Source organism: Coffea arabica, chromosome 6e, assembly GCF_036785885.1.
Source record: "Coffea arabica cultivar ET-39 chromosome 6e, Coffea Arabica ET-39 HiFi, whole genome shotgun sequence".
NCBI lineage: Eukaryota > Viridiplantae > Streptophyta > Magnoliopsida > Gentianales > Rubiaceae > Coffea > Coffea arabica.
In genome coordinates this window covers 48,246,369-48,259,060 of record NC_092321.1, presented here as the reverse complement: position 1 = coordinate 48,259,060, position 12,692 = coordinate 48,246,369, and the positions used below count along the sequence as shown (strand labels likewise).

Here is a 12,692-nt window from a genome sequence, read left to right as displayed (position 1 = left end):
AAGAATAAAACAAGTCGGTAAAAGGATACGGACGGCTCCCAAGAGCCCATTTCCACGCTTACATTCTTGATCCAATCTCATTGACTCTCCGTCAACGTTTATGAGTACCAACCGTAGAACCCACTTCACTCCCATCCCTTCCACCAAACATACCCCAACCGGGCCCGCACTCCAATCAGTAGCTTTTGGTAATACTCGAGTTTACCGGAATCAAGATTCTCATTACTACAAGATTCCCCAGTACAGTCCCCGTGGCATGTCAATTTTCACGACCAAGCCCTCGCCGGCTCGATTCAATTGACTACCAACGGGGTTGAGCTCAGTAGTACAGTAAGGCCGTTGGATACTCGTCCAAACGACACCAAATCAGTTTTTCATGAAGTGAATTCAATATCTCATATAGCAAGTGCAGTAAATCAGTGAAACGGTAAACAGTCATTAACGGTATCACAAGGGGTGAGGGCGGTCAAGTACACCCTCACCTCAATCAATTCCAATAGCCAAATAAGCCTTCAAGGCATCAAAATCACATATAGCAAAGCCACATTGTAACATTCAAGTGAGTAGTATACTCACTTATCAATTAAGTGTTGTTTCATGCACTTCCGTCAAGAGAATGTCGTGAACCACCGTCACGCCCTAGAACACGTAAACAAGTACAATGAGACTCGATAACGAGTCATAAAGCAATGCCAATCACAACCCCAATAGGGTTTTATAAACATAGACAAGTAGCATAGGTAACCAGAAATTTCAGCAATGTAACTAACTTGACCTTGACAAAACAGTTTTCGTCCTCATTTTGCGGTAATGGTACAAATTGCGCTACGCTTATCGGATGAGGGTGAAAGACCCACCATCTCGAAGCTAAAATACAGGGCTACAACAATGTAGAAGGCCACTCAGTCCAAATCCTAGCACAACTAGGTCAAATATGCAAAATACCAAACCAGAACCTTAATTGCAGGTTTACAAATTACACTATGCTGTAATTAGTCCAACTCAGTCTATACAAGTCCAAATTCATTGATTCCAAAGGAATATGGTAGCTAAGACATCAAGCTACATTTCATCAGAAGACCTCAACAACCAAATCCAAAACAATTTCAGTCAAAACAGCCGATTACAGGCGTAGTTCGGCCATCCTGATGAACCCAGAACAGCAACAGTAAAAATGACATTTCTCACTCTACACTACTCCAAATGACCTGAACTTTTACAGGCACCTCAAAAACATCAATACCTACAACTTTCATGTTTTAAGCAAAGGCCAATTCGGCCTCTAACCATATGATACAAAACCGGACAGAATTGGGGTTATGAAACCCTAACTTTTCACATTTCCTTCCAAACCCAAAATTGGTTGCAATTACCAAACATACACACTTACTAGAGTCATTCTAGGCCATTGCCAATCATCATACAAGGCCACAACAACATGATCATATTAAACCAGAAAAATCATCAATAAATTGAAAACTTCACCAATTCCTCTCAAACCAAGAAATAAACCACAAATTCATCACTTTAGCTACCATTAAGCACAACTTAAGCTTCATTAAGTGTAGGAGGAAGTTCAATCACCACTCACCTAGTAAACAAGAGAGGGAGAGTTGTAGGACACCTTAGCTTCTCCAAAAACTTCACCAAACTAACCACTAACACCAAATGGAGAGATTTTATGGAGTAGAAACAAGATCAAGCAAGTGTTTTGGAGGATTTGAGCTAGATAGTTGCCAAGATTTTGAAGAGTTTCTCTTCCTTCTTTGCTAGAGAGGGCCGGCCACCAAGGAGGTAAGAAATGGTGATTTTTGTGGTAATTTTGAGATATTTAATCAATGGGTCAAATAAGTCCAAAAGGTGAATAGTTGTCATAAGTCATATCCAATATAATGGTGACACTTGTCACCTTCATTAATGCAATCCTATCTTTTTTTTTTCTCTCACATCAATCAAATCTCACCCTCTACTTATCTCTTAACATCCGATAAATTTCCACCAGTATCCGGAATTTAACCTAATTGGCCGAATTTTTCCAAACTTTTCGCACTAGTGGGTCCCACGTCCATTATATATTCTTAATTTTTTCAAAAACTACCCAATGCTAGAAAAATCATCTAAAAACTATATTTACTCATAAAATCCACCAAGAAAATTTTCCTAAGCCAGAAAATGCAGAAAACATGCCATTAAAGGAAATAAACCCTAGGAAAATTATTAGGGGATTTACGGGTTCTCACATAAATCATGCATTTTTAGAGTCAAAAAATTGAAATCTCTACGAAGACAGAAAACTGTCCGCGAAAATAGGGCTTATGGGCAGTCAAAGTTATTTCGGTCATTTCACATGCTACGGTGCTCCAATCGAGTTGAAATTTTACAGGCAGCTATAAAACATCATTTTATACAACTTTCATGTTTTGTGCTAAGCCTAATTCGGCCTCTAACCTGGTCAAACAGAACCGAGCAGAACAGGGCAAATTGGAACCCTTAAACTGGAATTTCCGCACAAAACCGAAATTTTTCCAATTAACACACAAGGGATCCATTTAACACAATTTAGATCCATCAATTCAAGGCCAACCATAACCATCATATGAAAACAGAAAAATTCCCAAAAAAATCAGAAATTTAGCTAACTTCACTCTGCTCCATAAAATCTTCCATAAAATAGCATATTTAGCCACTACAAACTACTAATTTACCATTATTAGGAACAAAAGTGAGTTTCCAAGCAAAATACCTTAACACCTCAAGAAAGGTAGTAGCTTAGGGGTTTTTCTTCCAAAACAACTCCACCAAGATCTTCAAACTCCCTTAGCAAGTCACTTTTGTGGACTAATTCAAGGTTTAATCGGTTGGATTTCAAGATTTGTGCAAGAAATGGAAGATGAAAGTTGAAGCTCTCTTTCTTTTTTCTCCCTAAGAGGTTCGGCCAAGAGGATGAAAATTGGAGATGATTTTGGGTCAAAATTGTTCTTTTAGTAAAGGTAAGAAAGTTAGGCAAGTCCAACTTCCCATCGGGTCGCGACACTTGGCCCTTCTTAAGTTTATTCTTATCCCTTTGTCTACCAAGCTTAACCTAGATAACTGTCCTCTAATTATCTCCTAACACCTTGTAAAATAATATCTCTTGATACAAAACTTCAATTAATCGTCAAAATTTTACCGCACTTAGCGCACTAGCGGGTCCCACGTCTTCAACGCACTTCATACTTATCAAGAACTAACTTATACTATGAAAATGGTGTAAAACCTATACTCACTTATAAAAATCTCTGGAAAATCAATATAATAGGGTTTAATGAAGAAAATGCAGGCGAGGAAATAATATAAAATTAGGAAAATTTACGGGTCCTCACAGTCAATACTTAAACAATTCCCAACTTAACAAGTCATTCTAGCATTCCTATTATTTCATATCTACAGGATTCCCTATTCGGTCCAGATTATTCCCTATTCGGTCCAGATTACTCCGAAACCTAAGTTTTGATACCAACTGTAACAATCCCACCTCTCTCAAGGGCGTACTCTAAGGTATTAGACGATCGCTTACCCAACTCTCGTTGGGACTCGTTAACAAACCACAAAATCAAATTCAATATCCAATCTTACCACAAAATACGCTAAATACAACTAATATATACAGTTGTTTGTCGGAACAATTTAAAATATAAAAGAGAGTTTAAATGTATAATTCACCTTCAAAATAATATAGTAATCTATTCACTTAGTCTAACTAAAAGAAAAACTAAGTGCTAATTTCCCGAATTACGAACCAACCCTACTAAGATAAACAAAAGGAAATGTATGAGCTTGCGCCCAGTGAGATCTAAGAAAGACATGCAATTTAAGAAAGAAATTATTTCACATATTTAAGTCAACAAGAAACATAAACAAGAAATATCATATAAGCACATCATAAAAAAATTGATATGTCCATCATTAAGGATACTGAGCACTGGCAAACACTCAATCAATAAGTAATTCAAGTAGTTGACATTCCATCAACTTTCATGTCCATGTAGAATCGTCACTTCACACCACTCCATCCACCTTTCACCTCCTACCGGACTCGCACACCAACAAAATTTCAGTGATTGGTATTACTCGAGTATACCCAGTACAGTATGGATCCAACACATAAATACTACCCAAGATTCGCTAATTGAGTTGACCAAATCCTTGCCAGTTCAATCTCGAATAACTAGCCATTCGGCTTTGGGACCCCCATATATCAATAATATCATATCACATTCACTTATAGCAATAAAAATTCAGTAGGATCGAGTGCGATAAAGTACACACTCGTCCGTTCATAAACAAGTTCAAAATGACAGTTCATAGTCATATAATTTTTCTTAAATTCATTGACATATCAAGCATACATATAGTGCTATTACGCACTTAGAACACTCACCAAATTGCACTTAAGCCTCCACAGAAGGATCGCCTGCACGTTCAGTTTGCAACCTTGACAAACAAATACAACATATAAGTGAACCTTTAGAGTTCAAATTAGTCAACTTTAGTGTCCTAGGCACTTCAACCCAATTAAGCTTTCAAATTGACAATTCAGGTAAAAGTACTCAACTTTCTATTAGGACAAAAGCATTTCAAAAGTTTAGACAAGGCTTTTCGATCCTCTAATAGTTTTGTAGCAAGCAAATCATAGCAAAAGTCCACTTTTCAATTACTTACATTCGTAGTTTTTGTCCCAAAATCATCTCACAAACAAGGATCAAAATTAAATAAGGTTTCTTGAACTAAACCAACCAAAACTTCATGAAAACAAGGATCCAAAGTCAAATCAGTCCATAAAGTTGTCAACCACTAAACTTTGGAGGAAATCTTACTTTTCCCCCTTTTAACTTCAAAATTTTGATCCAAAATCATTATACATACCAAGATCAAAGTCCAATAGAACCTTTTGAGTTAAATTCCACCCAAAACAGTTTGTAAAATAGAAAATTAAAACTGGAGTTTTAACTCACAAATTCGGCCAGCTTAGGCCATTTTTTGAGCTTCTGCAACTTTACTTTTTCCAACAAGATAACCCACATCACCACTTCATTTTCTTACAAATTTTTCAACATACTTCAACCAACATACATAGAGTCAAGTAGCATCAAATTTCTCAAAATTTTTCTAGCACAAGTGTATAAACAAGGCACAAATTTAAGGAAGGTAAAGCTAAAATTTTGCCCATGATAATTGGTCATCTAAATAGAAATTTCAGCATATATATACTCCAATTTTCACCAATAATCCACCATAAATCACACTCAATCCTCAAGGGTTTCATCAATCATTAACCCTAGGATCTCGAGAGACAAGAATCCACCAAATTCTAGCCAAATATATCAAGATCTTAGCATACTGTAGACACCAAAATTTTAGCTTTTTATTTATTTTTTATTTCATTTAGTTGATTTTGTTTTAATTTTTTTGTTTATTTTTATCTTATTTTAATTTTGTTAAGAAAACCATTTTATTATTCATTGGAAGAAAATAAAAAGAAAAATCATCACCAAACAAAAAAATTTTAGCATTTTTATTCTAGTTGATTATTTTTGTCTATTTCCATTTTGTTAAAGAAAATCATTTCTTTTTTCATTCATTGGAAAGAAAAGAAAACTAAAAAAAAAATGCTCCACCCGTGCGTGCCTAGCACGCGCGCATCATGGATCAAATTGCAGCTCCATTTCACCGTTCATTTTCCACTGATTTTTCTGGTTTTTCTCCAAAACTATGGCCACCTCATTCCCTAGGATTCTTATCAAGAACCTTCTGGAATAATGGCCATCGCATGGCTCTAAAATATTCAGCAAATCTCAACTCTCATCCTCACCTCTGAGGTGAGGGTTTGAGAGTTAGTGTTCCATATAAATAGAACGGAAACAGCTGAACAAAGGAGGACAGAAGTAGAGAGAATAGGGGTTGGCGGCTGAGATTGTGAGTGTAGACACCAAATTTTTGATTTTTTAACTTTATTTGTTTAATTAATTTAATAGGTTTATTTGCTTCAATTCTAGGGTTTTTATTTTTATTTTATTTTATTTTTATTTTTTTCTGGTTTTTTTTATTTTTTTTTTTTATTTTTTTTTTTATTTATTTTTGTCTTCATACTAAATTTCAGAAAAACAAAAATCTGGGCAGGGGAAGACAGCAAGAACAGGGGGAAAAACTGGGGAAATTGAGGGAGATTTTGAGCGGAAAAAAGGGAGAAATCTAGAAAAGGGCGGCGAGGGTTGAAAAAGCTGGAGGAGGAGAACAACAGCGGCTAAAGGGAGGGGGCTTCAGCTTCAAGGATCCGAAAGGAAAACGTTCAACCACCACTGCCAAATTTCCGACAACCTCAACCGCTGCCACCATCTCTAACTCCCCATAGCATATTCAACAAATCCCCAAATCAACCATGCCTGCCGCCTTGTGCCTCCTTGGTCCACCAGAATTCCGCTATGCACAACCGTCGGTCTCCTTCGCGGACAGTGTCGAAATCACCACCGCCATACTCTCAGCTATCTCAAATCCTTTCTAGACCCTCTCTTCTCCATCATCTCTATTATGATGGATTCAAATCCAGTAACAGAGGACGCTCCTCAAATTCAATCCATTCCAAACTCCGATCCTCCACCGTTTGATCCAAAAGAACCTGCAATTCCAATCTCCTGTCCTCTCAAAACGATGGAAAAGCTCCAGTTCAGGTCCTACTTCGCCCCCTTCCGTTTCCACTTCAATAAGTCCAGAGTGAAGTTGCAGCAGCAGCAGTCTTCGGCTGCGGCCTTGCTGCAACGGCGGAAGATGCTGGGGAAGTCAACGTAAAAAGGAAGACAGCGAAGCAATCAGGGAGGATACTTCTGAAAGGGAAACGAGAGCGGATGAAGGAAAACAAACAGAGAAAAGAAAACAGAGGAAAATGAAAGATGAGGAGCCAGAAGAACAAAGGCGGCGGACGCGATGAAAACAGAGCAAAAGAAAGCGACCGAGGAATCGAGACTGCTACCATCTCGTAGGAATCCTTCACCGCCATCAGCAAATCGCCGCCGCTCACACAAGAGCTCTGTAAGTTGACCCTTTTTCTTTGAATTTCAGTTTCTTCCCAAGCTCTCTAAACATGTCGGCAGTGGTTTCGTTTTATTGTAATTGTTCCGCTGATTGTTCAAAATTAGCATACGCATGCTTTATATGATGATTGGACTGAATTTCCTTGATTTTCTGACAAATTTTTGGGGCTAGTTATACTGCAATTTGAGTAAAAATCTGGTAAAATTTTAATGCCTACAACCTGTTCGATGAAATACCTTATTGGAAATTCTAATTGAAAGTTGATTTGTCTGCAATTTTGCGTGTGAAGAATCCGGATAAGTTAGCCAGTTTCGTTTCCTTGCACTTGGGAGATTTTGATGTATTGGTGTCTTGCACTTTTTCTATTTTTTTCATTCCCTTTTGCTTCCTCTTGCACGAATTTGATTTTTGTGTGAAGAAGGAGCTTGTGCAAGTTTCCTTTTTCTTTTGGAGTGGCCAGAGATGAGCTTTCTAGTTTTTCTTCTTTGGCAAAACAGTAGGAAAAAAGCAGCGGATGGCCAGTCCGTTGGAGAAGACGACTGCTTGGCCAGTTTTACAATTTCAGTCCCTCCATTTTCGTCTGCTTTCTAATTTAACCCCAAACTTTTAGGACTTCATAATTTGACCCCAAGATTTTTATAAAGGCTTTCAATTGGGTCCCTGTTACAATTTACAAATTGGTCCTTGAGCCTTATCTTTCCTTCAATTTTTGCCCCAAAGTTCTAAAAAAATTGTGATTAGGCCCTAAAGACTTTCTGCTATTTGCAATTTAGTCCTTGGCGGCTTTAATTTTGTAACTTCATTGCTTGTTTGCTTCAATTAACCAACATGCTTTGTTTAAATTGCATTTAATTCATAATTTTAAGGGCTTCATGACCAACTGAGTTTGTGTTTGCATATTTTCTTTAATTTTCCAAAATAAATTGGTGCCCTAACCTTTTCTTTGATTTTGGAGGGTAAATAAGTAAATTTCCTTCACTAGGGCCCCAACTCAAGGGAGGTACACTCTGTCCCTTATTTTGACCTCATTTGATCCTATGTGCCCTATGTGACTTTATGTGCTTAATTGCAAGTCTTTTGAATGTTTTCATTTTATTTATTTATTTACTTTATTTGTTTTAATTTTGTATATTTATTTTAGCTCAATTTGCTTATTTGAAAGGCAATTTAATGCCAAGGTTGTAATAGTTAGGTTATTATTTTATTTATTTATTTCGTTTCCCCTCTTATATTGTAGTAGGCTTCCCCTCGAATGTAATAGTTAGGGCGTTATTTGCTTTATTTCCTTATGTGTGATTTGCATGTCTATGTGCTATGTGTTATCGCTTTCTTAGGGTCTTTTATCTAGATATCATGCTTATGTGTTATGTGCTATATGTGATTTATGTGTTTACATGCTTTTATTAGCTCTTACATGATTTATTTGATTGTAACCGATGTGTGACGTCACCACACTAGTCCAATGCTAGTTGTGGTCAATTTCTCGAATCCACACTAGTCCAACGCTAGATGTGGCCCTTTGTTCCGACTTTTCTTACTAGTCCAATGCTAGTGGGAAATTGTAGACATGGGCTAGTCCAACGCTAGACCCTTAGGGGCCCTTCGAGCGTTAGATCATGGTTGTGTGATAAAATCACTTCATCTCATGCATGTTTTCACTTTTTAGGGTTTTACCATGTTGTATGCCACTTTCTTATATATGTATATCCCTTCATCTATATTTTCCCTTATATGTACGTTACTTGCCCCCCTTTGTATGAAACATGACATTAGACTGGCATTTCATCTAAGCATTAGAATTAGGTTAGATCATTTGCTTGATTAGATTAGGGATAACCCCTTGAATATGGGATATGGACGAGTTTGGCTTTTCTAGCCTTAGCACGCTCGTATTCCCTCTATTAAAGGGAAAATTGAGTCACGAACATTAGTCCCCCGTACCCGACATGATGCACTCCTTTAAGACATGTAACTTTTGTATAATTATTTTATTTCTTTTCTTAGAGTCTCATATTTTTGCATTATTCGTGACTTCTTCGAAAAGTCCACATTGGGCATCACGATTAATGTGATTGACATCAATTGAGCTTTGAAGAGAAATTTCGACCCCCGATACCCTCTTAGGTCTAGGGTTTGCATTCATATAGTACATCCAAATGTGATAAATTTTTAGGTTAAAATAAGAAAATCTTTTGACTAAATCGCGCAACTAGCCTTGGTTAGGTTGAAAGAGTGCTTTGGATTCTTATCCTTGCCTTCCCTTTCTTCAAATGTGACTTCCGAATCTTTTTCTCTGATTTTCGTAGACTTGGAGTCGTTTAAAAAGGGGTTTTTCTACTTTTTTTCTTTAAAAATTTATTTTTTTGGTGACTTGGTACACCTTAACTCTATACCAAGTGGCGACTCCATTTTTCATTCAAAAAAACCCTTTTTAAACTATATTTTGGGTCAAATCGTCGCATTTTCAAGTCCCATTTAGACCCATATTTTTCTTCATTTTCTTTGTAAATCAAAATTCATTTTTCAACTCAAAAATTCACTTTTTTAAACCATTTATTTGTTTTTATTAAAAATGGGGCGCAACAGCTGGCGACTCCACTGGGGACTTAGAGAGTCCGAACATTCGATTTAGTCGATTCTTTTCTTCTTTTAACCTTCTTATATATTACATGTGGATGTTTAGGGTTGCATTTTTCCTTTTTTTAGGATTTTTGCATTTCGCGCGTATCAACTCACTCCCTCACCTATTTTCGTACGATTGATTTGATGGATGGATAGTTTATGTATGTTATCCCGCGCTTTGCATTGCATTTGGGTGGGGGGATATTACCCTAGAGCCTCGCATTGGTTCTCGATCCCTCCCCTCCAAAAAGGAGCACTAGCATACGTGCATATGCTTTATTATTTATCCCTCCTTTATTTTTATTTTAGTGGCTTGTCACGCCACTCCACCCTATTAGGATTAGGCGACCCACTTGGACGTGTGATCGCGACACGACGTGTGCGTAGCATGATCCGAGGGGTCATTCAATCTTCCGCTTTAAGCTTTGGGTTAATAGCCTCTAGCTTTTAGTTGAAGGTTGAGGATTTTTGATAGATTCACTCAGACATGTAGCCGTAACACGACGTATGTGTAGCAGTGTCTGGGGAATCGTTCGAGCCACCGACAAAGAACCTTGGGATTGATGACCTTTGGTTTCCAAGTCTGAAGGTTCGGGGACCTCAAACCTATCGAGTCTAGATGCATTAGTGAGCCAATACCTCATGCATCCATGATAGTTTACCTAGGGTAGAGTCTGCCTTACCCTATTAGGGACACTATTCATGAGGGGAGGGATTCAACCCCTCTATTCCTTTTATTGCTTTATCTCTTTGTATTGCTTTGCTACAATGTGTTATGTGTATTTATCTGATTGAACTAACTTTTATTGGTTTTTGTCTCTATTGCATTCATCAGCCCTAGAAGATAAGAGTCCTAGCATGGTACTCTCTAGGAGCCTACCCCGTTTGATGTGACACGTTTAAATTCAATGCTTCGCATTTGTAACATGAATACATTTCATTTTAAACTCACCCCGGCATATAAAAAGGAGGGTTCCTTTAGGTCACGTTTCATTTGGTGTATTGCATATTTAGTCGCTTTGATAAATTGGCATCATGCATGAGCCAATAGAGGGAATGCCATTTAGGGGATCCTGTATTAGAAATAAACTGCCCTGTATCTCGGATGCTTAATCCAAGGAGACTTGCACGTTTACATTTTGTACCATCCAAAGGGGTAGTGCACAAGGTAAGGTAGGATTCGATCATTTTCATAGAGCGATCTTTGGAATATGAGTATCTAATAATCACTTTTTGGCCACTTTATCAAAATTGGTAAAAATACCTGGCGTAAAGGACATTAATTTGAAAAACTTCACCAATATTTCCTCACTGTTGAGATGATAAATAAATTGAGGCCAAAATTTGATATTAGAAGGCTCATAGACTAATGCATCGCAATAAATTTTGAACTACCAATGGATAGATTGATTTTTTTTAATAAGCTGTCAATTCCATTCAATCCATTGGACCATTCTATTCATCAATTTCATCTAGTCCATTTTATCAATTTGTTCATTTTTAGGACAATCTAGTCGATTTTGAATTCATTTGACTAGTTTACCCATTTTAGGGCAATTTAGTCGATTTTGAATAGATCACCAATTTCATTCAATTCATTTGATTAGTTCTTAGGGCACTCTTATAGATTTTGAATAAATCATCAAATTCGTCTGATCCATTTGACCAGTTTACCTATTTTTAGGACAATTCGGTCGATTTTGAATAAATCATCATTTCACTCGATCCGTTTGATCAATTGATTTCATTCAATTGATTTGATTAGTTTAATTCATTTTCAGGGTTATCCATTCAATTTTCAATAAATAATCAAATTTCATTCAATGCATTTGACCATTTTACCTTTTTTGCACATTATGTGTTGATCAAAACAAGCAATCCATTCGGACTTTGTCCTCATTTTTGGGACAAATGTCTCTTCTCACTCCAATTGGTCAAATTTTTCAAATTATTTTTCACTCAATCAGTTGATCGGATTCATCAGGTATTGTATGGTGCCTACCCTAGAGGATTGCATTTTCATGCTAGGCCTACCCTTGGCATAAAAGGGTTCCCCCATACGACATGCATACCGATTTTATGATCTTACTTACTAACTCAGGGTATTTTTCTTTTGTTTTCCCCCTCCCCTGCATTCATAAAAATGCTTCAATAAGGTAAAGAATATTTTTCTATATCTGATAACAATTCTGATCTAATAAAGTGTGAAAATTACAAGTATTATTTGATTCTTGGGCAGACCCTGCAATGAAAACATGGAGGATCTATTTGGAAGCGCTAGGCTAAAGCCTCTAAGAGTCTTCATCATTATTTTTCAAAGAAAAGAATAATTCTGTTCCGAAAAGGAGGCAAACAAGTGTGTATATGTGGAGCTCTTCAGAAGTCTTTCTCTTCTCATTTGTAGAAATTTTGTTTCAAACTTTTTCAGCAATAAAGTTTTTTATTTTTGTTGTTTTGTATATAATCATGTATATTTCATTCTTTTTTGGCTATTTGAGGGATTTCATGATGAATTTTAAGAAATAAGACTAAATTGGAATCTTTCAACCTCTAGCTTGAAATTTCATAAGTGTATGCTTTCTAAGATCTTTATGTACACTAGATTGGTGATCCGAGCTATGCAATAAGAGTGCTCAAAATTAAAAGAGATCACTCAAAAGGCCCAATGAGATACCCTTTTCTCCTCCACTGTACAATTCATTAATTTTGCCCACTTCTATTAATCTCAAAGAAAAATCAGTCACATTGATTGATAAAATTGCAAATTGGGGCAATCTTTGCTTGAAAATGCCCACTGTGTCTAATCAGATTCAATCCACATCTAAGTGATAGCAAAAATGTACATTATTCTTATTTGTTTTGAAAATTTGGAATGATACTTTAAACATTCGTTTCTCTATCCATACAGATTTTATCATTTGCTCTCCTATTTGAGCCTTTAAAAGAATAATTTCGTTTCAAATAAGTGCCTTAATGATCACTACTCTACATTGGAAAAATTT

General features: G+C 36.6%; 1 long non-coding RNA gene across 1 annotated transcript; it reads left to right on the top strand.

Annotated features, from left to right (window-relative positions):
• Positions 1-5,740: 5,740 nt before the first annotated feature.
• On the top strand, positions 5,741-12,171 carry LOC140009652 (uncharacterized). Its single transcript, XR_011817123.1, has 3 exons — positions 5,741-5,955; positions 6,140-11,846; positions 11,930-12,171. It is a non-coding gene; the product is annotated as an uncharacterized lncRNA (long non-coding RNA).
• Positions 12,172-12,692: the final 521 nt, after the last annotated feature.